Source organism: Hyperolius riggenbachi, chromosome 12, assembly GCF_040937935.1.
Source record: "Hyperolius riggenbachi isolate aHypRig1 chromosome 12, aHypRig1.pri, whole genome shotgun sequence".
In the NCBI taxonomy this organism is placed as follows: domain Eukaryota; kingdom Metazoa; phylum Chordata; class Amphibia; order Anura; family Hyperoliidae; genus Hyperolius; species Hyperolius riggenbachi.
The window spans coordinates 223,893,213-223,919,722 of NC_090657.1; the positions used below are offsets into that span (position 1 = coordinate 223,893,213).

General features: G+C 47.2%; 1 long non-coding RNA gene across 1 annotated transcript; it reads right to left on the reverse strand.

The window, feature by feature from the left end:
- Positions 1–7,323: 7,323 nt before the first annotated feature.
- Positions 7,324–22,816, reverse strand: LOC137541633 (uncharacterized). The gene is made up of 3 exons (XR_011025242.1): positions 22,751–22,816; positions 22,348–22,508; positions 7,324–8,061 (listed from the first exon to the last, which is right to left on the reverse strand). It is a non-coding gene; the product is annotated as an uncharacterized lncRNA (long non-coding RNA).
- Between the last annotated feature and the right edge of the window lie 3,694 nt (positions 22,817–26,510).

Here is a 26,510-nt window from a genome sequence, read left to right on the forward strand (position 1 = left end):
CTCGCTACATGATAGCCGCTGAGCAGCGGCATCCCCCCACCCACTCCGATCGCCTTCGGCGATCAGAGTATGCAGGAAATCCCGTTGAGAACGGGATTTCCTGCAGGGCTTCCCCGGTCGCCATGGCGACAGGGCGGGATGACGTCACCGACGTCATGGACGTCGGGACGTCATAGGGAATCCCGATCCGCCCCTCAACGCTGCCTGGCACTGATTGGCCAGGCAGCGCAGGGGTCTGGGGCGGGGGGGAGCGGCTCGGCGCGGCGGATCGGCAGGGAGCGGCGGCGATCGGAAGTTACAAGCAGCTAGCAAAGTGCTAGCTGCATGTAACAAAAAAAAAATTATGCAAATCGGCCCAGCGGGGCCTGAGCAATCCTCCTGCGCAGGTTACCCCGAACTGAGTTCGGGATAACCGGCAAGGAGGTTAATAAGAAACATCAATAATGCATGTAAAACACAGTCCTCTGCATCTCCACTGAAATACCTTATGTGCTTTTTCCATGCATTTGTAAAATGAAGATATATGCGTTTTGTAATGCGGCCCATAGACTTTCATTGTGGGCAAAAAAGCATGGGTTTTCCACAACACTAGTGATTCTGCCCACCGTGATCCTAGCCTGAGGCCGTGTTCACACTGGGACATTCTGCTGTATTCCTTGTATAAGAGGAAAGCAACAGAATGGAATGGTAGTACTGCACGTTATGGCCACAAAGCGTTGCATACAGTCAATGAGAAGTGTGCTACATGGTACCTGTTACCTGCATGCAGTGCGTTACCACACCGCAACCCTACTACCGCACTGCTAACTGCGCATATTTGGTGCATTGCAGCGCAGTAAGCCCCATTACAAAGCAGCTGCTACACCACAACACACCCCTGTACATGTGGCCCGAGCCATAGACCTGGAACAAGCATGCAGATCAGGTGCTCCGACTGAAGTCTGACTGGATAAGCTCCTTGAGTCAGGTGTGTGATTCAGATACCACTGCAGCCATAGAGATCAGCAGGACAGCCAGGAAACTGGTATTGCTTAAAAACGGAATAAATATGGAAAACTCGCTTTAGGTTCCCTTTAAAGGGATATCAATGAAGAAGATGAAAAGGATAATTGGTACTGCGGCTGCTTTATTCCAACATGTGAGGCACAAAGTGCAGGACATGTAACAGCGTTTCTTTATAAGTCACATAGCATATCTGAAGAGGGTGATGCGGTGGGTGTTGGGGACAAATTGCCTGACAGCCGTTTCACGCTTACAATGCGCTTCTATGGAGGCTAAACCGTAGAAGCGCATTGTTAGCATGAAACGGCCGTCCGGCAATTAGTCCCCAACACCCACTTCAGATATGGTATGTGACTTTTAACCACTTGCCGACCGCCCACTACCTATGGGCGTTAGCAAAGTGGCACCCCCAGGACCACGTAACGCCAATCGGAGACGGCACCTGGGGGACTAATTAGCCGGGAATCGCACGCAGGGATGCGCACGCATCCGCCGGCATTAGGCTCCGCCCACCCGCAATGTCAACCCGTTGGCTGTTTAGAAGCGCCGGCTGGTTGTTAACCCCCGATCTGTAATGTATACAAAGTGTATTATACAGGCTGCCTCCTGCCCTGGTGATCCCAGTGATCGAGGGACCATGAAGGTAAGCACACAAGCACACTACTCCTGCCCCCCCTGATCGCCCACAGCACCCTTCAGACCCCCCCTGATCACCCCCTCAGACCACCGTTTGCACCCAATCACCCCGTCACTATCTGTAAATGCTATGTTTTAGATTAGGTCCTAAACTGCCCCCTGGGGGTCCTGATCACCGCCCCCCACACCCTCAGATCCTCCCCAGGCCCCCCCCCGTTAACTGTATACATCTATTCTCCCCTGTAATCACCCACTGATCACCTGTCAATCACCCATCAATCACCCCCTGTCACCCATCAGTTTAGACCCTAACCTGCCCCTTGCAGGCACCTGATCACCCACCCGCAGATCACCACCCAAGTGCATTGTTTACATCAGTTTCCCCCTCTATTCACCCACTTATCACCCATCAATCACCCCCTGTCACTGCTACCCATCAAATCAGACCCTCATCTGCCCCTTGCGGGCACCCAATTACCCACCCGCACCCTCAGATCGCCCCCAGACCCCCACTAATCACCTTGCCAGTGCATTGCTTGCATCTATTCTCCCCTCTAATCACACCCTGATCACATATCAATCACCCCGTCACCACCTGTCACTGCTACCCATCAGATCAGACCCTAATCCTGCCCCTTGCAGGTACACAATTACCCACCCACACCCTCAGACCCCCACCCTCTGATCACCTCTCCAGTGCATTGCTTGCATCTATTCCCCCCTCTAATCACACCCTGAGACACCCATTAATCACCTCTTGTCACCCCTAGCACACCTACCCATCAGATCAGTCCCTAATTTGTCCCGTGTGGGCTCCTGATCACTCGACCAAACCCTCAGATCCCCCTCAAACCCCCTTCCAATCACCTCCCCAGTGCATTGATTGCATCTATTCTCCCCTCTAATCACCCCCTGAGACACCCATCAATCACCTCCTGTCACCCCCTAGCACTCCTATCCATCAGATCTGGCCCTAATCTGCCCCCTGTTGGCTTCTGATCACCTGGCCAAACCCTCACCCACCCCACCGCAGTGACAGAATTTTTTTTTTCTGATCACTGCTGGTCTCTACGACTTAATTGTGGCTGAGACCAACCGTTATGCCACACAATACGCAACCACCAATCCAAGAAGCTACCATGCCCAGCTTTTTCGGTGGAAACCACTCCAAGTTTCTGAACGTAACATGTTTTGGGGCCTTCTCCTTAATATGGGTCGAGTCAAAAAGAATGTATTGCGGTCTTATTGGTCTACGCACCCAATATATCACATGCCCATGTTCTCTGCTGCCATGTCCAGGTCACGATTTGAGAACATCCTGCGCTTCCTGCACTTCAGTGCCAATACAACCTGTCATCTAAGAGGCCACCCTGCTTATGACCGGTTCCACAAAATTCAGCCCCTCATAGACCACCGGTCATAAAAATTTGCAGATGCTTATACCCCTGAGCAGTCATTTTGAGGCATTTGGTTTCCAGACTACTCCTCATGGTTTTGGGCCCCTAAAATGCCAGGGCATTATAGGAACCCCACAAGTGACCCTATTTTAGAAAGAAGACACCCCAAGGTATTCCATTAGGTGTATGATGAGTTCATAAAAGATTTTGTCACAAGTTTGTGAAAAAAAAAACAATAAAAATAAATTTCCACCAAGTGTCATTTTCCATTAATTCAATTGTCATCTTCCACTAACTTGTGACAGAAAATAAAATCTTCTATAAACTCACCATACTCCTAACGGAATACCTTGGGGTGTCTTCTTTCTAAAATGGGGTCACTTGTAAGGGTTCCTATACTGCCCTGGCATTTTAGACAGGAAACTCACGGGAACTCACACCCAGGCAACCTAATATGGCTCAAGGCAAAAACTAAAATTGGGAATAAAGAAATATAACCCCATAATGTTTAATTACTTAACAACCGCCTAACGCCAATTGGCGTCAAGTCCTGGGGCTCTAATTTACATGAGATCGCGCATGCATCTCATGCTCGGAGGGTGGAGCTCCGCCCCCTCTTCAGTCTCCGAGCGGCAATCGCCGCTCAAGAGACTGTTAGACGGCGTGATCGCCATCTATTTACTTGTACAGCTCTGCGATCGGCAGCAGCGCTGTACTGGGGACAGCCGTGTGACACGGCTGTCCCCTCCTGAGGCTTCACAGTGATCGGCTGTCATAGGCTGAAGCCTATGACAGCTGATCACGCTGATTGGGTAGCTGGCGGGGGGGAGGGAGGGAGTTATCGGGGGACAGCACACACAAAAATAGCATGTTTTATAAAAAAAAAAAACCACAATTATTTATATAAAAAACCAAACAAACACTGGGGGGTGATCAGACCCCACCAACAGAGAGGTCTTTTGGTGGGGAGAAAAGGGGGAGGGGGAGGGAAATCACTTGTGTGCTGTGTTGTACAGGCCTGCAGCTATGCCTTAAAGCTGCAGTGGCCCATTTAGTTAAAATTGCCCTGGTCTTTAGGGGGGTTTACCACTGCAGTCCTCAAGTGGTTAAACTCATCTCTATCATCTGCCCTGGACAATGTAAAGCAGGGCCAAGGGTGATTTTATTAGTTTCATTAATGAATGCCACCAACAAGGTACATCGTCTTTAAAACATTTTATTCATGGTTTTTATTTCTGTTTTTAAAATGTGTTTTTTTTTACATCTTTTTATTACATTTATTTTCTTTTATTACAAAGAGACAAGACATTTTGTTTATTTTTACTAGCAATGTGAACAGAGGTGGTACATCGCATGTTTAAGCATAAAAAATCCTTCAAATTGTAATACCAAATAAGACACAGAGGTAGAGCACCCACTGACATGGCGGCAATTTTCTCATAGAAAAGATTGATTAAAACATTGTTTGATGAAGAGAAAAGTTTCAATCAATGAACTGACTGATTTGATAGTACTATTTATTCAGTCATTTTGTGGTAGAGTTGGATAGTACTGTGTATGGCCAGAGTTCCCATTCTGATTTTGGCTCCCCTCCCTGTCACAGTCTGTAGGTTTCTGTGCATTGTGAGTACTCATAACATTGACTACAATAGTCATCTCCACTGCTTAGGCAGGGAACACACTTGCAGGGCCATTTTCCCCATCGATTTCCGGGTCTCCATTGGCTTTTACATTTGCGTTTTCTGCTAAAGTTTTGCCGCTATTGGTCTCTTTTATTCAGCGTTTCTGGCAGAATATACTGTATGCAAATGTGCACATCGTGCAGGGAAAAGCAGAAAGATGTGCGATTTAAAAATGCATGGAAAATTGCAAAACACAAAACATGATGAGCGTTTTCCAGAGCAAGACTAATGACTTCAATATCCTGTGGAATTGTGTGTGTTTTGCCATCCGGACACATGCACAATCGCATGTAGTGAGTTTCCTGACTTAGAGATAAATATTATAGGGCCGGACTTCCCAACCCTGTCCTCAAGCCCCACCCACAGTCCATGTTTGGCAGGAAATAGCACATATTCACAAGTGAGGTAATTAGTGTCTCAGCAGAGCTGATTAAATACTTCTGTGTATATTTCCACAAAACATGCACTGCTGGTGGTACTTGAGTAGTGTTGGGCGAACACCTAGATGTTCGGGTTTGCGAACGTTCGCCGAACATCGCCGCGATGTTCGGGTGTTCGCGCCGAACTCCGAACATAATGGAAGTCAATGGGGACCCGAACTTTCGTGCTTTGTAAAGCTTCCTTACATGCTACATACCCCAAATTTGCAGGGTATGTGCACCTTGGGAGTGGGTACAAGAGGGAAAAAAATATTTGAAAAAGAGCTTCTAGTTTTTGAGAAAATTGATTGTAAAGTTTCAAAGGAAAAACTCTTTTAAATGTGGAAAATGTCATGTTTCTTTGCACAGGTAACATGCTTTTTGTCGCCATGCAGTCATAAATGTAACACAGAGAAGAGGTTCCAGGGAAAGGGACCGGTAACGCTAACCCAGCACAAGCAGCAGAACACGTGATGGAACAGGAGGAGGCGCAGGAGGAGAAGGCCACGCTTTTTGAGACACAACATCCCAGGCCTTGCATGAGGACAAATAGTGTGCGGATATAGCAATGCTTTTTGCCGCCATGCAGTCATAAATGTAATACAGATGAGAGGTTCAATAAAAAGGGACCGGAAACGCTAACGCAGCAGCAGCAGCAGCAGCACACGTGATGGAACAGGAGGAGGCGCAGGAGGAGAAGGCCACGCTTTCAGACAACAACCTAGGCCTTGCATGAGGACAAGAAGCGTGCGGATAGCATGCTTTTTACCGCCATGCAGTCATAAATGTAATAAAGATAAGAGGTTCCATAAACAGGGACCGGCAACGCTAACCCAGCAGCAGCACACGTGATGGAACAGGAGGAGGCACAGGAGGAGAAGGCCACGCTTTCAGACAACAATCCAGGCCTTGCATGAGGACAAGAAGCGTGCGGATAGCATGCATTTTGCCGCCATGCAGTCATAAATGTGCGGTATTGAGTGGGTTTTCATGGGTGCTCCCCTGTGGCCTGTACGTGAACCGTCAGGGGAAACACCTCTTCCCTTGCCCCTCCCTCTTTCACTTATCCTTAAAGTACACGCTGACTAGCAGCAGTACAGTGGCAGTACAGAAATGCTATACAGTGGTGGGTGAGCGGTGTACCACTATTCCCAGCAGCGACACAGAGCACAATGCTATACAGTGGTGGGTGAGTGGTGTACCACTATTCCCAGCAGCGACACAGAGCACAATGCTATACAGTGGCGGGTGAGCGGTGTACTACTGTTCCCAGCAGACACAGAGTGGCAGTAAACACAATGCTATATAGTGTGGCTGAGCGAGCGGTGTACTACTGTTCCCAGCAGCGACACACAATGACTGGGGGGACCCTGGCTAGCGTAACTGGAGCGCGAACTACCCTGCCTGCCTACCCAAAGCTAAACCCACATTCAAACGGCAGAGATATGACGTGGTTCGGGTATTTATTTACCCGAACCACGTGACAGTTCGGCCAATCAGAGCGCGTTCGGGTCCGAACCACGTGACCCGTTCGGCCAATCACAGCGCTCTTAGTTCGACCGCGTGGCCGAACGGTTTGGCCGAACACCATCAGGTGTTCGGCCAAACTCGAACATCACCCGAACAGGGTGATGTTCTGCAGAACCCGAACAGTGGCGAACACTGTTCGCCCAACACTATACTTGAGGACAGGGTTGGGGAACACTGTTCTAAGGTACAAGAGGAAGCTTCACTTTAATTGGTTGTAAAGTCACATGGGCAGAACTTCAGTGGCCCGGGCCACAAGCAGAAGCATCATGGTAGAACCCCCCCCCCCCCCCCCCCCCCCGCACCATAGCCAGATTCCCCTTCCTTGTAAAGTGCAGTTATATTTACCTAGTCCACTCTGAATCTGGTCTACTCTTCCTCTGTGCTATATGCTGCCCCCAGGAGGCTCATGATGACATGACATGCATCAGAAGTTGAAGGATCTCAGAATAAAGCATGCAGATGCCAGGAGGAAGAGCAGACCAGATGCAGCGTGGGCTTGGTAAATAAAACGGTGCTCACTGAACTTGTACTATGTACAGGGAGAGGGAAAAGGAGCACATTGCGCTCCCATGGCTGAGGGACAGGAGCATGACGAAGGAGCATGCCGGGGCGTGCATGTCCAATGAAGGGCTGAATTACCAGGGTCCAGAACCACCAGGGGGATTGTGAGGGATGAGTGGCCTCAAGGGGGCTTAAGGAAGCCCCAGGTAAGTATGGAACATGAGACGCTTCTCATCGCAGGTTCTCTTTAAGCGAGGAGCACCAAGCCCCTTTTAGCGCCCGTGTGAACCGGCCTTTAATGTGAAAATGCTAAACAAATATTAACTATTTTCAACAGCACTTTGGTCCATTATGGGTGGAGCTAGGATTCAGTGGGGCCCCAGCTGGAGCAGCAGTAACAGCTGGCTATTGGCTTCACTGATGACGAGGTGATCGGGATTACAAAGTGCTGTGCAGATTGCCAGAGAGGCATAGGGGTGTCCTATACCCCTGATGTGCATTTGGCTCCATCTGGCTGCCCGATCCAGTGAGTCGGGTATCAAAGGGGGGAGCTTGTGATTAAATGAGACCCTTCACACCTGCATAAAGTAATTTATAAGGGCTTGACACCCTACATACTTTACTCACTTTGGTCTTATGGTCTTCCCTTTATCTCTTAATTCAGAAGTATTGAATCGGGATGATGCCAATTACCCCGGACTTGTCCGCACAACAGGAATGTTTAGTGTATCATGTATTATATTATCAGAAATGAGGTGTGATCTGCATCTCTAAGGATCCATATAAGTCATCTTCATGTAAACCAGCCATTCTCTTCAGACTGAAGTCCCTCAGAGTGGGAATGGAAGGACTCAGATTTCAAAATCTCCACTAATTCTTCAGGTATCTTTGTTCCTAGCAAAATACATAAGTGACAAAAGTAAATGGTGGCGTAACAGACAACCAAGCCTTTTATAAAGAACTATTCCATATATGGTTGCAAAATATATGTAAGGGCCCTACAAACAGGTGCTGTAGCCAAGATAAGGGTCTAGAAAGAGAATGATGAATCCCCACATCCAAAATCATAGAACTTTAAAGAGGGATTCGGGTTGTCACAACATCTTATACTATGAATGGGCGGGAATTGCAGTTGGTGGGGCGGGCAGTTAGGGCTAGGCATCACTTGGGTGGTTAATTAGGCATTTTGTGGTGGGGGACCGGTTAGGGATCGGTAGAGGGACAGCTTGCTTGAGAACAAGGTTAAGTGAAAATGACTGATATTTTAATATCCAAATTAAGTAGTGGATTTTTGGTAATGGTTTCCAATATTTCACTAGCAGCTTTCTCTGACCTTCAAATTACTACGGCACTCTTTTTTTAATGTATGCAAACATCAATTGTGTACATATGACACCCCCCCCCCCCCCTCCCTCCCGTGTTTTCCCTTGTTGCTATTCTCCACTCAAGTCTGCCATTAGTTTCAGAAGAAAAAGAACACTGACATGTTTGTGATGGGTGTATTCCAGTGCTTAATAAGGCCGCTTTGTGGTTGAAAGGACCTGATTGCCAGTTTCTTAGGGATGGTCGGAAATGGCGATTTCCAATTTTAGGGAAAAAACAAATCGGATCACTGAAAATGCAGATTACCCATTTCAGAGGAAAGTCTTTTTTTGTCATTTTGTTAATAAAGTTGGTTAGTTATAATACTTTTGAGTATTGGACCAATCAGAGGAAGAGGAAATTTACTGCAGTAATCGGAATACCATGGAAATTTTAGGTCAAATGACTCATGAAATATTGGGTAATATCAGTCTTGTGTCACATGTAAAATAACAGTTGTAATATGATTTCCACTGAAATAATTCTCCATTCTTTGATTGGTCCATTACTTCTGAGTTCTGTGATTGGGCTAAAATTCCAAGTTGCAGTAATGTGGCATTCCTGCGGCAATCCTCCTCTCTCTATAGTACTGATTGGCCATGATGTCATCTCCTTGGTGACGTAGATGTACAGTCATGTTACAAAGGGGAAAATTGATAGTGAGATGGCAAGAAGTAGCCTGAGAGCTCCAACATGCTGCCTGTAAGAAACGGAAAGCCAAACAGGAATAAAAACCGGTCAGACATTATTTGGTGCACTGTGCTGTTGGTCTGCATATGACCCAGTTGTCTCTTGTCCTTCTATTCTCCTCAGTTGTCTGTTTCGGGTCTTATATATAGGTCTGTATTACTTAAAGGAAACCAGAAGGGAAAATGAACTGATGACATCATATGCTGAATGTAGGAAATGTTTTTGACCTGCAACAATAAGCTGATGAGACAAGACATAGCATATCAATATGTCCCCTCATCAGCATCAGATGAGTGTGGGAAATATTTCAACCGGCAAATGTGAAATACCTGACACTGGTGAGAGGACATATTGATATGTTGAGTGTGGGAATAGTTTTAAACCAGCAAATATCAGCTTATCAATGCTGAAATATCTGACTGTAACGCTTGTGGAATTATTTCCGTGGTCAGCTCACAAGATGTACGCTGACACTGCGGAAGTCCTCCACAAGCATATAAAACGACAGAACCCAGCTTGGTCAATGCACTTGTAGAGGGAAATTCCCACCGGCAGATGGAGCTGTGGAGTGCAGAGGAACAACCCCCTCTGCACTGCCACGGATGCCAGATGGGAATTGTATGAATTGCAACAATGCAGGGCAAGCTAGCCCTCAGAGAGAGAGAGTGAGCACAGCGACAGAATGTATGTGTGTCCACCAATCTAGTCGCCCCCCAGCCACGGTGAACACACAACAGTGGAAACCAAGTGGGAACGCAATCGCAAGAGTGGCGATTGCCAACAGTGACACAAGACCGAATAAAGACAGAGCACAAGTGTAGCAAGAAAGACACAGCAAACAACAATGATCAGAACACCAAGGAAAAGAACAAATGCACTCGCTAAGCGCGGTCTCTGTATGAAAAGCGCAACAGAGACAAAACATGCCAACCCTAACTAACCAATGTAACACGAAAATGAATAGAGAACGCGAACGCTTGCTAAACAATTACCTCACCGAGCCTACAGCAAGTGTTCGTTCCAGACAAGACAGACAGAGCAACCAGTAGCAACCGCTGCTCTGGCTATACTCCCAGACAGAGTACAGAAGGAACCACCGCCTCTACCGCTAGGGCGAAGGCGATCCCAACAGACAGAACGATTTCCTGTGGACCGTTGCTGGCGATAAGACAATCGCAACAGATAGACAGTACAAGGCAATACAGATAATACAACCTGACTACGCTAGAAGGAATGCTAGTGCAGTCCCAAGGAATTACTCTAAGATAATCTTAGCTAACAATTAGCAAAGTCTGAGACTCCAGGTAAGTTAGCAGGAACAAACCATCATGACCAGCAAGGGATTTTGGGAGGAAATGGTATTTATACTGTAAGCCATCAAAGGAAGCAGCTAAGCAATTTGCATGCCAAGTTGATGCAAATTCCTCACCAGAGCAGGAGCTCAGCAAGTTGAAAAGTGAAGACAGGTCTCCTTTCCAGGGACCTGCAGCACTCAGACCTACAAAATGGTCAAAAAGCTGTCAGAGCTGAAATAACTGACTCTGATGAGAGGACTTATTGATATGCTGAGTGTGGGAAATGTTTTGACCTGCAATAATAAGCGGATCAGAAGTGAAATATCTGACTCTGGTGAGAAGTCATTGATATGCTGAATGTGGGAAATGTTTTGAACAGCAGTAATCAGCTTGTCAGAGCTGAAATATCTGATACTGGTGAGAGGACATATTGATATGCTGAGTGTGGGAACTGTTTTAACCTCCAATATTAAGCTGATCAGACATAAAATAGCATATCAATAGGTCTTTTTGCCATTGTTAGAGGAGTATGGGAAATGGTTTGACCTGCAATCAGCTTGTAAGAGCTGAAATATCTGACACTCATGAAAGGACAGATTGGGCTCTAGTCACAAAGCATTACTGCATTTGGTAATGCTGAAAACAGCTGATTTTACTGATCACTTTCCCTAATTATGATTCACCTGTTACTGCACTGAAAATCAATATTACCAACTAGTGAGGTAAATTACCAACTTGTGTGATAAGTGCCTCAGGAAATGTCAAGAATTTACATTTCACAAAGATTTCCACATTCGGAATACCGGGCAAAAGTGTTTGGTATTTTTTTCCAGCTCATAGCAACCGATAACCTCGCTTCCTTCATGATCTCTCTGTGCGGTAAATTTAGCAGACAGCCTTTAGGGAGAACCAGGCAGCCAATAGGGACAGCCACACAGCCCTGCTTCTCAATTTGATTACATGTGATTGGGTATCGGGTGGGTCTTTCACTGTAGCAGAGGAAGATGACATTTTGGGGGGCTTTTCTGCATCCCTTTAGATGTGAAAATCTGTATTCTGCCATACTGAAGAGCTCCCCCTGGTGGCTGCAGCACATCTATAGGGATGATGGGGAGAGAAAACCTGCAGAGAAAACCTCCGACACATACACGCAGCTCCCTGCCCCACGGCTGGTAAGTGACACTTACAGAGTAGGGCTTAGAGAATTGAAGCATGTTTGTTCAATAAATTACCAAAACTTCTGCCTCATGCGGAAAATCTTTCGTGAATTTGGAAAAAAACAGTGTAAAATACCGAAATTATTTTACCGAACTGCCATTTGTAAATAGAGCCCATTGATATGCCAAGTGTGGGGAATGTTTTGACCTCCAATAATCAGCTAGTAAGAGCTGAAATAGCCAACACTGGTGAGAAGATGACCTGCAATAATCAGCTGATCAGACATGAAATATCGGACACTGGTAAGATGCATATTGATATGCTGATTGGGAAATGTTTTGACCAGGAGCTTAGCTTGTAAGAGCTGAAATCTCTGACACTCATGAGAGGATGTATCGATATGCTGATTGGGAAAGATTTTTTTTTTTTTCCTTTTTTCCTCTTTCAACTCAGCACACAGACCCAAATTCATGAGTAGTCAGTTACCTGGGGCATTAGCAATACTCTTTTCTTGCCGTACCCCTGAACTGAATTGTGTGATCATCATAGTTGGGTGGGAGCTGGATATAAGTATCAGTGCCTTTCTCTTCCTTCCTTCCTTCCTTCCCTCACCCTTCAGCAAAGGGAAATGTTTTAACCAGGAACTTAGCTTGTAAGAGCTGAAATATCTGACACTCATGAGAGGATGTATTGATATGCTGAGTGTGGGAAATGTTTTGACCTGCAATAATCAGCTGATCAGACATGATATATCGGACGCTTGTTAGAGGACATATTGAAATGCTGTGTGTGGGAAATGTTTTGACCTGCAATAATAAGCTGATCAGACATGATATATCGGATGCTTGTTAGAGGACATATTGAAATGCTGAGTGTGGGAAATGTTTTGACCCAAGAGCGGGAAATGTTTTGACCAGCAATAATAAGCTGAACAGACATGAAATATCTGACGCTTGTTACAGGACATATTAACATGCTGAGTGTGGGAAATGTTTTACCAGCAAACAGCTTGTCAGAGCTGAAATATCTGACACTGGTGAGAGAACATATTGATATGCTGAGTGTGGGAAATGTTTTGACCTGCAATAATAAGCTGATCAAATGTGAAATATCTGACACTAGTGAAAGGACATATTAATATGCTGAGAGTGGGAAATGGTTTAAACAGAAATAATCAGCTGATCAGACATGAACTATCTGACACTGTTGAAAATACATTGATATGCCAACAGCGGGAAATGTTTTGATCTGCAATAATAAGCTGAACAGACATGAAATATCTGACCCTTGTTAGAGGACATATTGAATTGCTGAGTGTGGGAAATGTTTTGACCTGTAAATAGCTTGTAAGGGCTGAAATAGCTGACACTGGTGAGAAGATGACCTGCAATAATCAGCTGATAAGACATGAAATATCTGACACTGGTAAGATGCATATTGATATGCTGATTGGGAAATGTTTTGACCAGGAACTTAGCTTGTAAGAGCTGAAATATCTGACACTCATGAGAGGATGTATTGAAATGCTGAGTGTGGGAAATGTTTTGATCTGCAAATATTAGCTTGTCAGTGCTGAAATATTTGACGCTGGTGAGTAGACATTAATATGCTGAGTGTGGGAAATGTTTTGATCTGCAAACATTAGCTTGTCAGTGCTGAAATATTTGACGCTGGTGAGTAGACATTAATATGCTGAGTGTGGGAAATGTTTTGACCTGCAATAATAAGCTGATCAGACATGTCCTCTAACAAGCGTCAGATATTTCATGTCTGATCAGCTTATTGCAGGTCAAAACATTTCCCACACTCAGCATATTAATATATCTTCTCACCAGCGTCAAATATTTCAGCTCTAACAAGCTATTTGCAGGTCAAAACATTTCCCACACTCAGCATTTCAATATGTCCTGTAACAAGCGTCAGATATTTCATGTCTGTTCAGCTGATTATTGCTGTTTAAAACATTTCCCATTCTCAGCATATCAATGTCTTCTCACCAGTGTCAAATATTTCAGCACTGACAAGCTGATATTTGCATTTCAAAACATTTCCCACACTCAGCATTTCAATATGAAATATCTGACGCTTGTTGGAGGACATATTGAAATGCTGAGTGTGGGAAATGTTTTGACCTGCAAATATCAGCTTGTCAGTACTGAAATATTTGATACTGGTGAGAAGACATTGATATGCTGAGAGTGGGAAATGTTTTGACCTGCAATAATAAGCTGATCAGACATGAAATATCGGATGCTTGTTAGAGGACATATTGAAATGTTGAGTGTGGGACCTGCAAATAGCTTGTAAGAGCTGAAATGGCTGACACTGGTGAGAAGGTGACCTGCAATAATAAGCTCATCAGAGCTGAAATATCTGACACTGGTGAGAATACATTGATATGCTGAGTGTGGCTAATGTTTTGACTAGCAACATTGAGCTGATCAGACATGAAATAGCATATCAATATGTCCTCTCGCCATTGTTAGAGGAGTATGGGAAATTTTTTGACCTGCGATAATAAGTTGATCAGACATGAAATCTCTGACACTGGTAAAAAGACATTGATATGCTGAGTGTGGGAAATGTTTTGACCTGCAAAAAACAGCTGATCAGACATGAAATATCCGACACTGGTTTGTCAGAGCACCCTGGGATGCACAATCGACTGTCAAAATGAGGCTTCCCTCATTGTCCTCTGGTCCCCCATTGCTGAGGGCAGACCCTCCAAAGATTACTAATAAGAGCTTGTCTGTAATCTGATTGTGATCACACCCCCCTTCAAGCACGAGTGTGGCCATATTGCGCCTGTGCCATAAGCCACTCTTGCTATGGCACAGGACAGGCCACATGCAAGAAGAGGAGTTTGGACCGGATCAGCTGAAGAGTCCGTGTATGGCAACAGGTGACCATAGGACAGCGAGGAAAGCTTCATCAGGATCCAGAGGCTTCCCACTTCTTAGGCAAGTATGTTTTTATAATACATTTTGCCAGAGCACCCTGGAATGTCTATTGCCAGAGCACCCTGGGATGCCCATTTACTGCTAGTACAGGAATATAAAACAGAAAACCGAGAGCCAAATATAGTGTAGTATGTATTGGAAAATAGGAGAGTATATGAACCGTAAGTATTTATACTTACAAACCAGGGTTACCACAAAGGCAACCACTGTAGAGGCAGGTGAGGAGTTTAAGCCTGTCCCCACTCAGGACTAAGATGTCGCTCTCTGTTGATAGGAGAAGAAGAGGGTGTAACACCCCTCCACCAGGAGTGGATATCTTAATTTGTAGAGATGTTCAGAGGTGCCAAAAGGATAACATTTGATAAAATAGTTTAAAATGTTCAGGAGGCGGTGGTGGGCCAACCAACCCAAAATAGATACGATGCTGTAAGTCAAAGTAATAATTTATTCACAACACGTTTCATTGTGAATTGGCAATGCGTTTTCCGGCAAAACCCCCGCTTCTTCGGGCAATAAACAGGAGTATCACACAGCCAGGGGTCCAGTATTAGCTTAGCACCTCTGTTAGAGTTGACAAGATAATACTGGACCCCTGGCTGTGTGATACTCCTGTTTATTGCCTGAAGAAGCGGGGTTATGCCCACGAAATGCATTGCCAATCGTTTCTAGGAGTATGTGAATAAATTGTTATTACTTCGACTTACAGCAACGTGTCTATTTTGGGTTGGTTGGCCCACCACTGCCTCCTGAACATTTTAAACAATTTTATCAAATTGTATCCTTTTGGCGCCTCTGTACATCCGTTTACTGCCAGAGCACCCTGGGAGGTCAGTTTACTGCCAGAGCACCCGGAGATGTCAATTACTGCCAGAGCACCCGAGGATGTCAGTTTACTGCCGGAGCACCCGAGGATGTCAGTTTACTGCCAGAGCACCCGAGGATGTCAGTTTACTGCCAGAGCACCCGAGGATGTCAGTTTACTGCCAGAGCACCCGAGGATGTCAGTTTACTGCCAGAGCACCCGAGGATGTCAGTTTACTGCCAGAGCACCCGAGGATGTCAGTTTACTGCCAGAGCACCCGAGGATGTCAGTTTACTGCCAGAGCACCCGAGGATGTCAGTTTACTGCCAGAGCACCCGAGGATGTCAGTTTACTGCCAGAGCACCCGAGGATGTCAGTTTACTGCCAGAGCACCCGAGGATGTCAGTTTACTGCCAGAGCACCCGAGGATGTCAGTTTACTGCCAGAGCACCCGAGGATGTCAGTTTACTGCCAGAGCACCCGAGGATGTCAGTTTACTGCCAGAGCACCCGGAGATGTCAGTTTACTGCCAGAGCACCCGGAGATGCCAGTTTACTGCCAGAGCACCCGGAGATGCCAGTTTACTGCCAGAGCACCCGGAGATGTCAGTTTACTGCCAGAGCACCCAGAGATGTCAGTTTACTGCCAGAGCACCCGGAGATGCCAGTTTACTGCCAGAGCACCCGGAGATGTCAGTTTACTGCCAAAGCACCTAGAGATATCAGTTTACTGCCAGAGCACCCGGATATGTCAGTTTACTGCCAGAGCACCCAGAGATGTCAGTTTACTGCCAGAGCACCCGGAGATGTCAGTTTACTGCCAGAGCACCCGGAGATGTCAGTTTACTGCCAGAGCACCCGGAGATGTCAGTTTACTGCCAGAGCACCCGGAGATGTCAGTTTACTGCCAGAGCACCCGGAGATGTCAGTTTACTGCCAGAGCACCCGGAGATGTCAGTTTACTGCCAGAGCACCCGGAGATGTCAGTTTACTGCCAGAGCACCCGGAGATGTCAGTTTACTGCCAGAGCACCCGGAGATGTCAGTTTACTGCCAGAGCACCCGAAGATGTCAGTTTACTGCCAGAGCACCCGGAGATGTCAGTTTACTGCCAGAGCACCCGGAGATGTCAGTTTACTGCCAGAGCACCCGGAGATGTCAGTTTACTGCCAGAGCACCCGGAGATGTCAGTTTACTGCCAGAGCACCCGGAGATGTCAGTTTACTGCCAGAGCACCCGGAGATGTCAGTTTACTGCCAGAGCACCCGGAGATGTCAGTTTACTGCCAGAGCACCCGGAGATGTCAGTTTACTGCCAGAGCACCCGGAGATGTCAGTTTACTGCCAGAGCACCCGGAGATGCCAGTTTACTGCCAGAGCACCCGGAGATGTCAGTTTACTGCCAGAGCACCCAGAGATGTCAGTTTACTGCCAGAGCACCCGGAGATGCCAGTTTACTGCCAGAGCACCCGGAGATGTCAGTTTACTGCCAAAGCACCTAGAGATATCAGTTTACTGCCAGAGCACCCGGATATGTCAGTTTACTGCCAGAGCACCCAGAGATGTCAGTTTACTGCCAGAGCACCCGGAGATGTCAGTTTACTGCCAGAGCACCCGGAGATGTCAGTTTACTGCCAGAGCACCCGGAGATGTCAGTTTACTGCCAGAGCACCCGGAGATGTCAGTTTACTGCCAGAGCACCCGGAGATGTCAGTTTACTGCCAGAGCACCCGGAGATGTCAGTTTACTGCCAGAGCACCCGGAGATGTCAGTTTACTGCCAGAGCACCCGGAGATGTCAGTTTACTGCCAGAGCACCCGGAGATGTCAGTTTACTGCCAGAGCACCCGGAGATGTCAGTTTACTGCCAGAGCACCCGGAGATGTCAGTTTACTGCCAGAGCACCCGGAGATGTCAGTTTACTGCCAGAGCACCCGGAGATGTCAGTTTACTGCCAGAGCACCCGGAGATGTCAGTTTACTGCCAAAGCACCTAGAGATATCAGTTTACTGCCAAAGCACCTAGAGATATCAGTTTACTGCCAGAGCACCCAGAGATGTCAGTTTACTGCCAGAGCACCCGGATATGTCAGTTTACTGCCAGAGCACCCGGAGATGTCAGTTTACTGCCAGAGCTCCCGGGGATGCAAAGGAGGAGTCTTGACTTGGCACTGTCTTGCAGTAAATATCAGCTCCTTTATTAAGGGATCTTGCAGGACACAGCAAAAGACAGCAACAACTGAGAAAGAGAGGAAGCTCCTCTGGAAACATCACAGATTGCTAACCCACTAAACATCAGAACTGCAAATCAGCCTTATATAGTTCCCTTCAATGAACAGGGACCAATCCAAGTGCCCGGGTGTCCGAAGGACAACCAACCACAATTGACTGTGAAACTTTCACAGCTCCCCGACTATCAGCCCCAAACAGACCTGATGGGGAACTGCAGACAAACAAAAAGCACCAATCACCAAAGGGAAGGTGTGGCATATGGGAAGTTAAAAAAAAACATTGCATGAAAAGCGTAAAAAAACACCCTCACAACTGTGCCAGAAAACAAATAAGCAATATACACATGCGTGGGCACATGTACATAAAACCCGCATTGTTTGTTATCCATCAGTTGTTTATTAGGGATCTTGTGATATGACTGCCCACTGTAATTTGGTTGGTTGGCCTTCAGGTGTCCAGGCACTCTGATTGGTCCCTGTTCATTGAAGGCTGATTTGCTGCTCTGATGATTAGTGGGCTAGCAAGCTTGAGAAAGAGAGGAGGCTCTTCTCAAAATGTCACATTGTTGCCGACCTTTGCTGTATCCTGCAAGATTCCTCAGTAGAAGAGCTGATATTACTGCAAGATGATGCCAGGTCAAGATTCCTTCTTCGCTACATGTTTGGACTTCTGGGTGGAAGTTACACAATCACAGCACATTGCACTTTATTTGGTAGGGAGCTGTTACAACTTTGGTCTTCTAATGCACCCTGGTATATCAGAGTACTGCCAAAGCATCCTAAGATGTAAGTTTACTGCCAGAGCACCCTGGTGTGCCAGTTTACTGCCAGAGCACCCTGGGACGTCAGTTTACTGCCAGAGCACCCTGGTGTGCCAGTTTACTGCCAGAGCACCCTGGGATGTCAGTTTACTGCCAGAGCACCCTGGGATGTAAGTTTACTGCCAGAGCACCCTGGGATGTCAGTTTACTGCCAGAGCACCCTGGGATGTCAGTTTACTGCCAGAGCACCCTGGGATGTCAGTTTACTGCCAGAGCACCCTGGGATGTCAGTTTACTGCCAGAGCACCCTGGGATGTCAGTTTACTGCCAGAGCACCCTGGGATGTCAGTTTACTGCCAGAGCACCCTGGGATGTCAGTTTACTGCCAGAGCACCCTGGGAGGTCAGTTTACTGCCAGAGCACCCTGGGATGTCAGTTTACTGCCAGAGCACCCTGGGATGTCAGTTTACTGCCAGAGCACCCTGGGATGTCAGTTTACTGCTAGAGCACCCTGGGATGTCAGTTTACTGCAAGAGCACCCTGGGATGTCAGTTTACTGCCAGAGCACCCTGGGATGTCAGTTTACTGCTAGAGCACCCTGGGATGTCAGTTTACTGCAAGAGCACCCTGGGATGTCAGTTTACTGCCAGAGCACCCTGGGATGTCAGTTTACTGCCAGAGAACCCTGGGATGTAAGTTTACTGCCAGAGAACCCTGGGATGTCAGTTTACTGCCAGACCACCCTGAGATGTCAGTTTACAGCCAGAGCACCCTGAGATGTCAGTTTACTGCCAGAGCACCCTGGGATGTCAGTTTACTGCCAGAGCACCCTGGGAGGTCAGTTTACTTCCAGAGCACCCTGGGATGTCAGTTTACTGCTAGAGCACCCGGAGATGTCAGTTTACTGCTAGAGCACCCTGGGATGTCAGTTTACTGACAGAGCACCCTGGGATGTCAGTTTACTGCTAGAGCACCCTGGGATGTCAGTTTACTGCCAGAGCACCCTGGGATGTCAGTTTACTCCTAGAGCACCCTGGGATGTCAGTTTACTGGGAGAGCACCCGGAGATGTCAGTTTACTGCCAGAGCACCCTGGGAGGTCAGTTTACTGCCAGAGCACTCTGGGTTGTCAGTTTACTGCCAGAGCACCCTGGGAGGTCAGTTTACTGCCAGAGCACTCTGGGAGGTCAGTTTACTGCCAGAGCACTCTGGGAGGTCAGTTTACTGCCAGAGCACTCTGGGAGGTCAGTTCACTGCCAGAGCACCCTGGGATGCCAGCTTATTGTCAGAGACATAAGATTCGCCCAAAAAAATATCTCAGTTCCTTTGTAAGTTTTCAAATGAGCAAACAATGATATATATAAGAGCCCACTGTAATGCCTGCTCTCTCCTGCTCCTCAAAGTCCAGCTCTGATCACACACTGCAGCAAAGAAGGAGCACTCCAATAGGGTATTACCTTTTATTTTCACAATTCATAAAAAAGATGAAAAGCACTTACTAGATGCCTGAAGACAGTTCGCTTATCAATGCACTGGAATGGTGAAGATGTCCTGCACAGTTTGTCCAGTGCCGTGGCCATGTCTGCCCGGTGCCTTGGCCATGTCTGCCCGGTGCCGTGGCCTGCCGTTACCAGCTCCCGATGGTCCATATGCTGGATCAAAGATGCCTCACACTGTTGGCGTGCCAGAGGACTGACATCACATTTCAGTGTCCTTACGTCTTTGTCAGGTCCTTTGTCACTTCCCGGATGGACACAGAACATCTTTTACCATTACGGCGCATTGATAGGCAAATTGTCTTTGGACATTTTCTAAGTACTTTAAATATATTTAAATATATATTTCACAAATAAAGACTAAAAGGTAATTCCCTGTTGGAATCCTCCTCCACTTGTTTCTATTGTAAAGCTGAATACTCACCTGATGACGCAGGAGGATGGATCCTAGCCACGCCCCCCAACCATCTTCCTGCTGGTGGGTACACGAGACGGCAAACGTTGGGGGTGAATAAGAGTTCACATGATTGCGGCAGTTTGCACAGGAGTTGTCGGGGACTTTACCGATTCCCATGACCGTAGTTCTAGCCACACGTCGCAAGATCACAGAATAAATTGCTTATTACTGAAAAAAAATCTCTGGCCACTGGAAAAATCATAGTATAAATTGTGTAGAGGGTATGTGCCTTAAGTTTCCAGACCCCCGGCGTGCAAGCAGAGCCGGGACAAGGTCCTCCAGCACCCAAGGCTGAGACACCAAAGTGCGCCCCTCCATCCCTGCCACCCCAGCTGTCACACACTGATTGCTATTACACTAAGAGGCGCCACAGGGCCCACAACCTCCCCAACACCTTAATATCTAGTTATCTGGCTTGCAGTCACTGCCATGTATCCCCTTTTCTTCTTTCTTTCTGCTTCAAACACAATTAGGAATGACAGCTGAATGAATACTGCACCCCCTCCTACACTGCGCCCTGAGGCTGGAGCCTCTCCAGCCTATGCCTCGGCCCGGCCCTGCGTGCAAGCACATGGCCAGTCTTGTCAGCATCTTATAGTGTACTCTAGCCGAAGCTCAGGAACAAAATCACATACTTACATGAGAAGAGAAAAGCTTATAGATCCTATTGAGGCTTCCCTCGCTGTCCTCTGGTCCCCCATTGCCGAGGGCAGACCCTCCAAAGATTGTCGGTAATTGGATCAGGACCACGCCCCTCTTCACACATGAGTGTGGCCATACTGCGCCTGCACGAGATCGCCCTCGCCTGTGCCATAAGCCACTCTGGCTTGTGCTCTGTGCTATGGCACAGGACAGGCCACATGCAAGAAAAGGAGTGCAGCCCTGATCAGCTGAAGAGTCCGCGTGCGGGAACAGGGGACCAGAGGGCAATGAGGAAAGCTTCATTAGGTTCCAGAGGCTTCCCACTTCTTAGGCAAGTATGTTTTTATAATACATTTTGGCCTCAGGTTCTCTTTAAACATCATCATCAACATGACCATCTGATGACCTCACCTTGCCATGACTGTAGGAAATCAGACCAGATAATATGGAGAAGGGAGGAGGCGTGATGAGGCATGACACAAAGGTAAGGAGAACAACGCCCTTGGCCAGCGCTCAGATGAGATGACCCGTCACTCCAGATCTAACAGTGACACACTGGGGAGGATCGGTGGCTGAAATACACAAGCCAGATTCTTGGCATAGGCAGCCCCCACCGGCCGCCTTAGGCAAGAACCATCTGGTGTGTGACTAAGGCTTTAGGCTGACAACTGGTGGATGAAAATCTAATGTCTGCTAGCTTAATGGAAAGAGATTACCCACTGCTTACAATCTCGCATTCTATCGATAAATCATCCAAAATGCTTTAGAAGCTCATCTGTGGACAACGCGGCAAAGGGCAAAATTTAGGCGTATTACGTTGCATCGGTTGACGGAATAATACAGGCTTCACTCATTTGATGGCAATCATAACTTTAGATTGTAAGCCCTTTAGATTGTAAGCTTGCAAGGGCAGAGCTCTCTCCCCGTTTTGTGTCTTGGAAATCATAAATTTTATTTATCATGTTACTTTTATCACTGTCATCACCAATTCTGTATTTTGTATCATTTTTGTATTTTGTCACTGATTATGTATCTTGTATATTGGTGTACACCATTGTCTGTATTATGTACCCCATGTGTGTTTCTTACTTTGTGCAGCGCCACGGAATATGTTGGCGCTTTATAAATCAATAATAATAATAACTTGGCAGACACTTGTCAGGAGCTGTACCAGGGGTGACAAACCTGAGAATCAGATAGTATAGCAATGATAAGTGAATGAAGTAGTGCAGTGAAGGCAACACAGGGAAGAAATGAACAGGTGGCAGGAGTGTGAAGTGATACTGAGCGCTCCATACAATACAAGCATCTGTGAATGTCGCCCCTACGTACCCCTTATCAAAGAACGTAGTGTGCCCGGGATGGGAGAACTTTGTTCCGCTGTTTGGTATACGGCTTGTGCTGCTGCTGTTCATGCTTCCCGGGATGCAAGACTTGCACAATGCCTGGTCCTTAGCAAAGTTCCTGCATGCAGCAAGCTTGGATTCTAAGGCCTGCGGAGGAGACAACAACAGGGCCAGTTAGAGGGAGTGACTGATCTCACACAACCTTACAGACGGCAAGCCTGATACAGCCGCATCATTTTATTACACCTCCTAGATCAGTCCACCCACAGCTGAAAACCTCGCCATGCTTCCTGACAGAATGGTACCAAGAGTGCACATAGCGTGTGAAAAGTACCTAATGGGAAAATTCCTAAATGAACCGTGCCTTAGAGTGCTTATATAAAACTCACCTAGATCACTATTTTTATCCAGAAATGCTGCCATGTTTTGCCAGGAGCTCATCCTAAATATTAGCCTCCGACCTACCAGCAGGAAGTTTATCTGTACCATGGAAGCAGGACGTTACACCACCCGTGCCTCAGTCACATAGCTCCCCGCCCACCTTCCCTGTCTCACTGCCAGGGCAGTTATGGGTGGAGCAACATTCTGCTTCCGGGGAACAGCTCAACTTCCTCCCTGCAGTCAGGTCAGATGTTTGTTTTCCTAAATGGTCTCCTGGCAAAATTGGCATTCCAGGATGATTTAGGAAAGCTTAAAGGACAACTGAAGTGATAGGTATATGGAGGCTGCCATATTTATTTCCTTTCATACAATGCCAGTTGCCTTACAGCTCTGTTGGTCTATTTGGCTGCAGTTGTGTCTGAAAGAAACAAACATGTAGCAAATCTTGTCAGGTGAGATGCTTTTCATATAGGTGTAAAGATGGGGAAGTTGTCCCATATGTGAGCGAGGTTTAGTTTACAGTATAAATGCTTGTCCATTATGCTGCTGTAAAGGACACCCCCGATCACAACAGTGAATGAGGTCTGGAGGAAGTATTAGTAGTGCGTTGCCATAACAAAGCATTACATGCCATTTCACATTGTGCAAAAATCGTATGGGATTTTAACCACCTTATTACCGCCTAACGCTGATCAGCGGTCGCAGGGTGACTCCCCCAGGACCGCCTAACGCTGATTGGTGTCAAGTCCTGGGGAGGAGCTTAGCGGGGATTGCGTGCATATAAATAGCTTGCTAGTCCGCGATTGTGACTAGCAGGCTGTTAGATCGCAGTGCTGTATAAAGAAAACAAAAAAGTTTTTTCCTTCCATCAGTGGCTAAGCCACATGACCACACATGTAAACACTGAGGCATGATGTCACTTTCATAAGGTGAAGGGTTTCTCACTCAGTAGGTGAGTATTAACAGTTAGCCATACAAAAAGGACTACTGCTGCTGCCGGCTGTAATTCTAGATGTACACAAATTAAACCATTTGTAAAAAAAGGTTACATAAAGCTAGAGCTATTTGCAGAGAATATGCACAGCTGTTCTGACAGCTCCAATAATGGTTTATGGCATCTTATTACAGCAGAAGCTGCTGTGTTTACCAGGTTGAAAAAAAATCCATCAAGTTGAACCCTTTGAGTCTCCCTGCCCATTAGAGTGCACTATACCCGGCCTTAGCCTCACCTTACAGATCAGACTGTGACTCCTTCTCAAAGTCTCCCTTCTCACCTCTGAGGGAGTTCATTTTTGGGGGACTCCACCACCCGGCCACACAGTCCACATAGCCAAAATAAAAACCACTCCAACCACCTCAGATCTGATCAGTACAGACTCATCCACAAATCCCTCCCCATATCCCCAGCTGTATTCCAAGGGTCCCTGTGTTGCTACAGCCCTGGTGCGGGTAGAGTGGGGCTGAACCTCCGATTTTAGGTGCGCGAACCGCGTAAGGTTCGGTTCGCGTAAAAGTTCGCGAACCGCAATAGACTTCAATGGGGATGCGAACTTTGAAAAAAAATAATTATGCTGGCCACAAAAGTGATGGAAAAGATGTTTCAAGGGATCTAACACCTGGAGGGGGGCATGGCGGAGTGGGATACACGCCAAAAGTCCCCGGGAAAAATCTGGATTTGACGCAAAGCAGCGTTTTAAGGGCAGAAATCACATTGAATGCTAAATGACAGGCCTAAAGTGCTTTAAAACATCTTGCATGTGTATACATCAATCAGGTAGTGTAATTAAGGTACTGCTTCACACTGACACACCAAACTCACCGTGTAATGCACCGCAAACAGCTGTTTGTGTAGTGATGGCCGTGCTGGACTGGTGCGCACCATGGCGAGAGTGCAGGTTTTGGTGGCTTTACAGCCCATATGGTCGCCTGGCTGATGAACAGAACAGGTATGCAGTGGCGGGTTCACAGAACAGGTATGCAGTGGCAGGTTCACTGAACAGGTATGCAGTGGCAGGTTCACTGAACAGGTATGCAGTGGCAGGTTCACTGAACAGGTATGCAGTGGCAGGTTCACTGAACAGGTATGCAGTGGCAGGTTCACTGAACAGGTATGCAGTGGCAGGTTCACTGAACAGGTATGCAGTGGCAGGTTCACTGAACAGGTATGCAGTGGCAGGTTCACTGAACAGGTATGCAGTGGCAGGTTCACTGAACAGGTATGCAGTGGCAGGTTCACTGAACAGGTATGCAGTGGCAGGTTCACTGAACAGGTATGCAGTGGCAGGTTCACTGAACAGGTATGCAGTGGCGGGTTCACTGAACAGGTATGCAGTGGCGGGTTCACTGAACAGGTATGCAGTGGCGGGTTCACTGAACAGGTATGCAGTGGCGGGTTCACTGAACAGGTATGCAGTGGTGGGTTCACAGTACAGGTATGCAGTGGTGGGTTCACAGTACAGGTATGCAGTGGTGGGTTCACAGTACAGGTATGCAGTGGTGGGTTCACAGTACAGGTATGCAGTGGTGGGTTCACAGAACAGGTATGCAGTGGTGGGTTCACAGAACAGGTATGCAGTGGTGGGTTCACAGTACAGGTATGCAGTGGTGGGTTCACTGAACAGGTATGCAGTGGTGGGTTCACTGAACAGGTATGCAGTGGTGGGTTCACTGAACAGGTATGCAGTGGTGGGTTCACAGAACAGGTATGCAGTGGCAGGTTCACTGAACAGGTATGCAGTGGCGGGTTCACTGAACAGGTATGCAGTGGTGGGTTCACTGAACAGGTATGCAGTGGTGGGTTCACAGTACAGGTATGCAGTGGTGGGTTCACAGAACAGGTATGCAGTGGCGGGTTCACAGTACAGGTATGCAGTGGCGGGTTCACAGTACAGGTATGCAGTGGCGGGTTCACAGTACAGGTATGCAGTGGTGGGTTCACAGTACAGGTATGCAGTGGTGGGTTCACAGTACAGGTATGCAGTGGTGGGTTCACAGTACAGGTATGCAGTGGTGGGTTCACAGAACAGGTATGCAGGTATCCAGTGGGCTCACTTAACAGAACAGGTATGGTGGGCTCACTGAACAGAACAGGTATGCAGCCAGGAACAAGCTAAGCCTAACTAATCTTTCCCTATGAGAGACAGTCTGCAGCAGCTCACCCTACTCTCACTAACGCAGGCACACGAGTGAGCGTAATGGCCGCCGCTGCATGCCTTATATAAGGGGGGTGGGGCTCCAGGGGCTAGTGTAGCCTAATTGGCTACACTGGGCCTGCTGACTGTGATGTAGAGGGTCAAAGTTGACCCTCATGGTGCATTATGGGGTGAACCGAACTTCCGCAAAAGTTCGCCTGCGGGACGCGAACGCGAACCACTGAAGTTCGCATGGAACCGTTTGCAGGCGAACCGTTCGGACCAACTCTAGGTGCGGGTCCTCACCCCACCAACACCAGGCAAATCCTCCGCTCTCTAACCTTACCCCCCTCATGCCAGGATATATTGCCATGTGAAAAGCAGGCCACTGTAGTGATGCCTAGAATTAGTACAGTGTAGGGATGGCCAAGGCGATGCAAATCATTTCCAGTTACTGAAGGACTATGCAAATTGTGTATGCAAATTTATGCAGCTAGAAAGTGGACCAACTGGATTTTACCTCAGCAGGATTTGATTGGTTCATGTTCAAGCTGCATAAATTTACATAATGCTGCATCACTTCAAAATTTGGATCTCATTGACCATCCCCAGCACAGTATTCCTTATTAACCCTTTA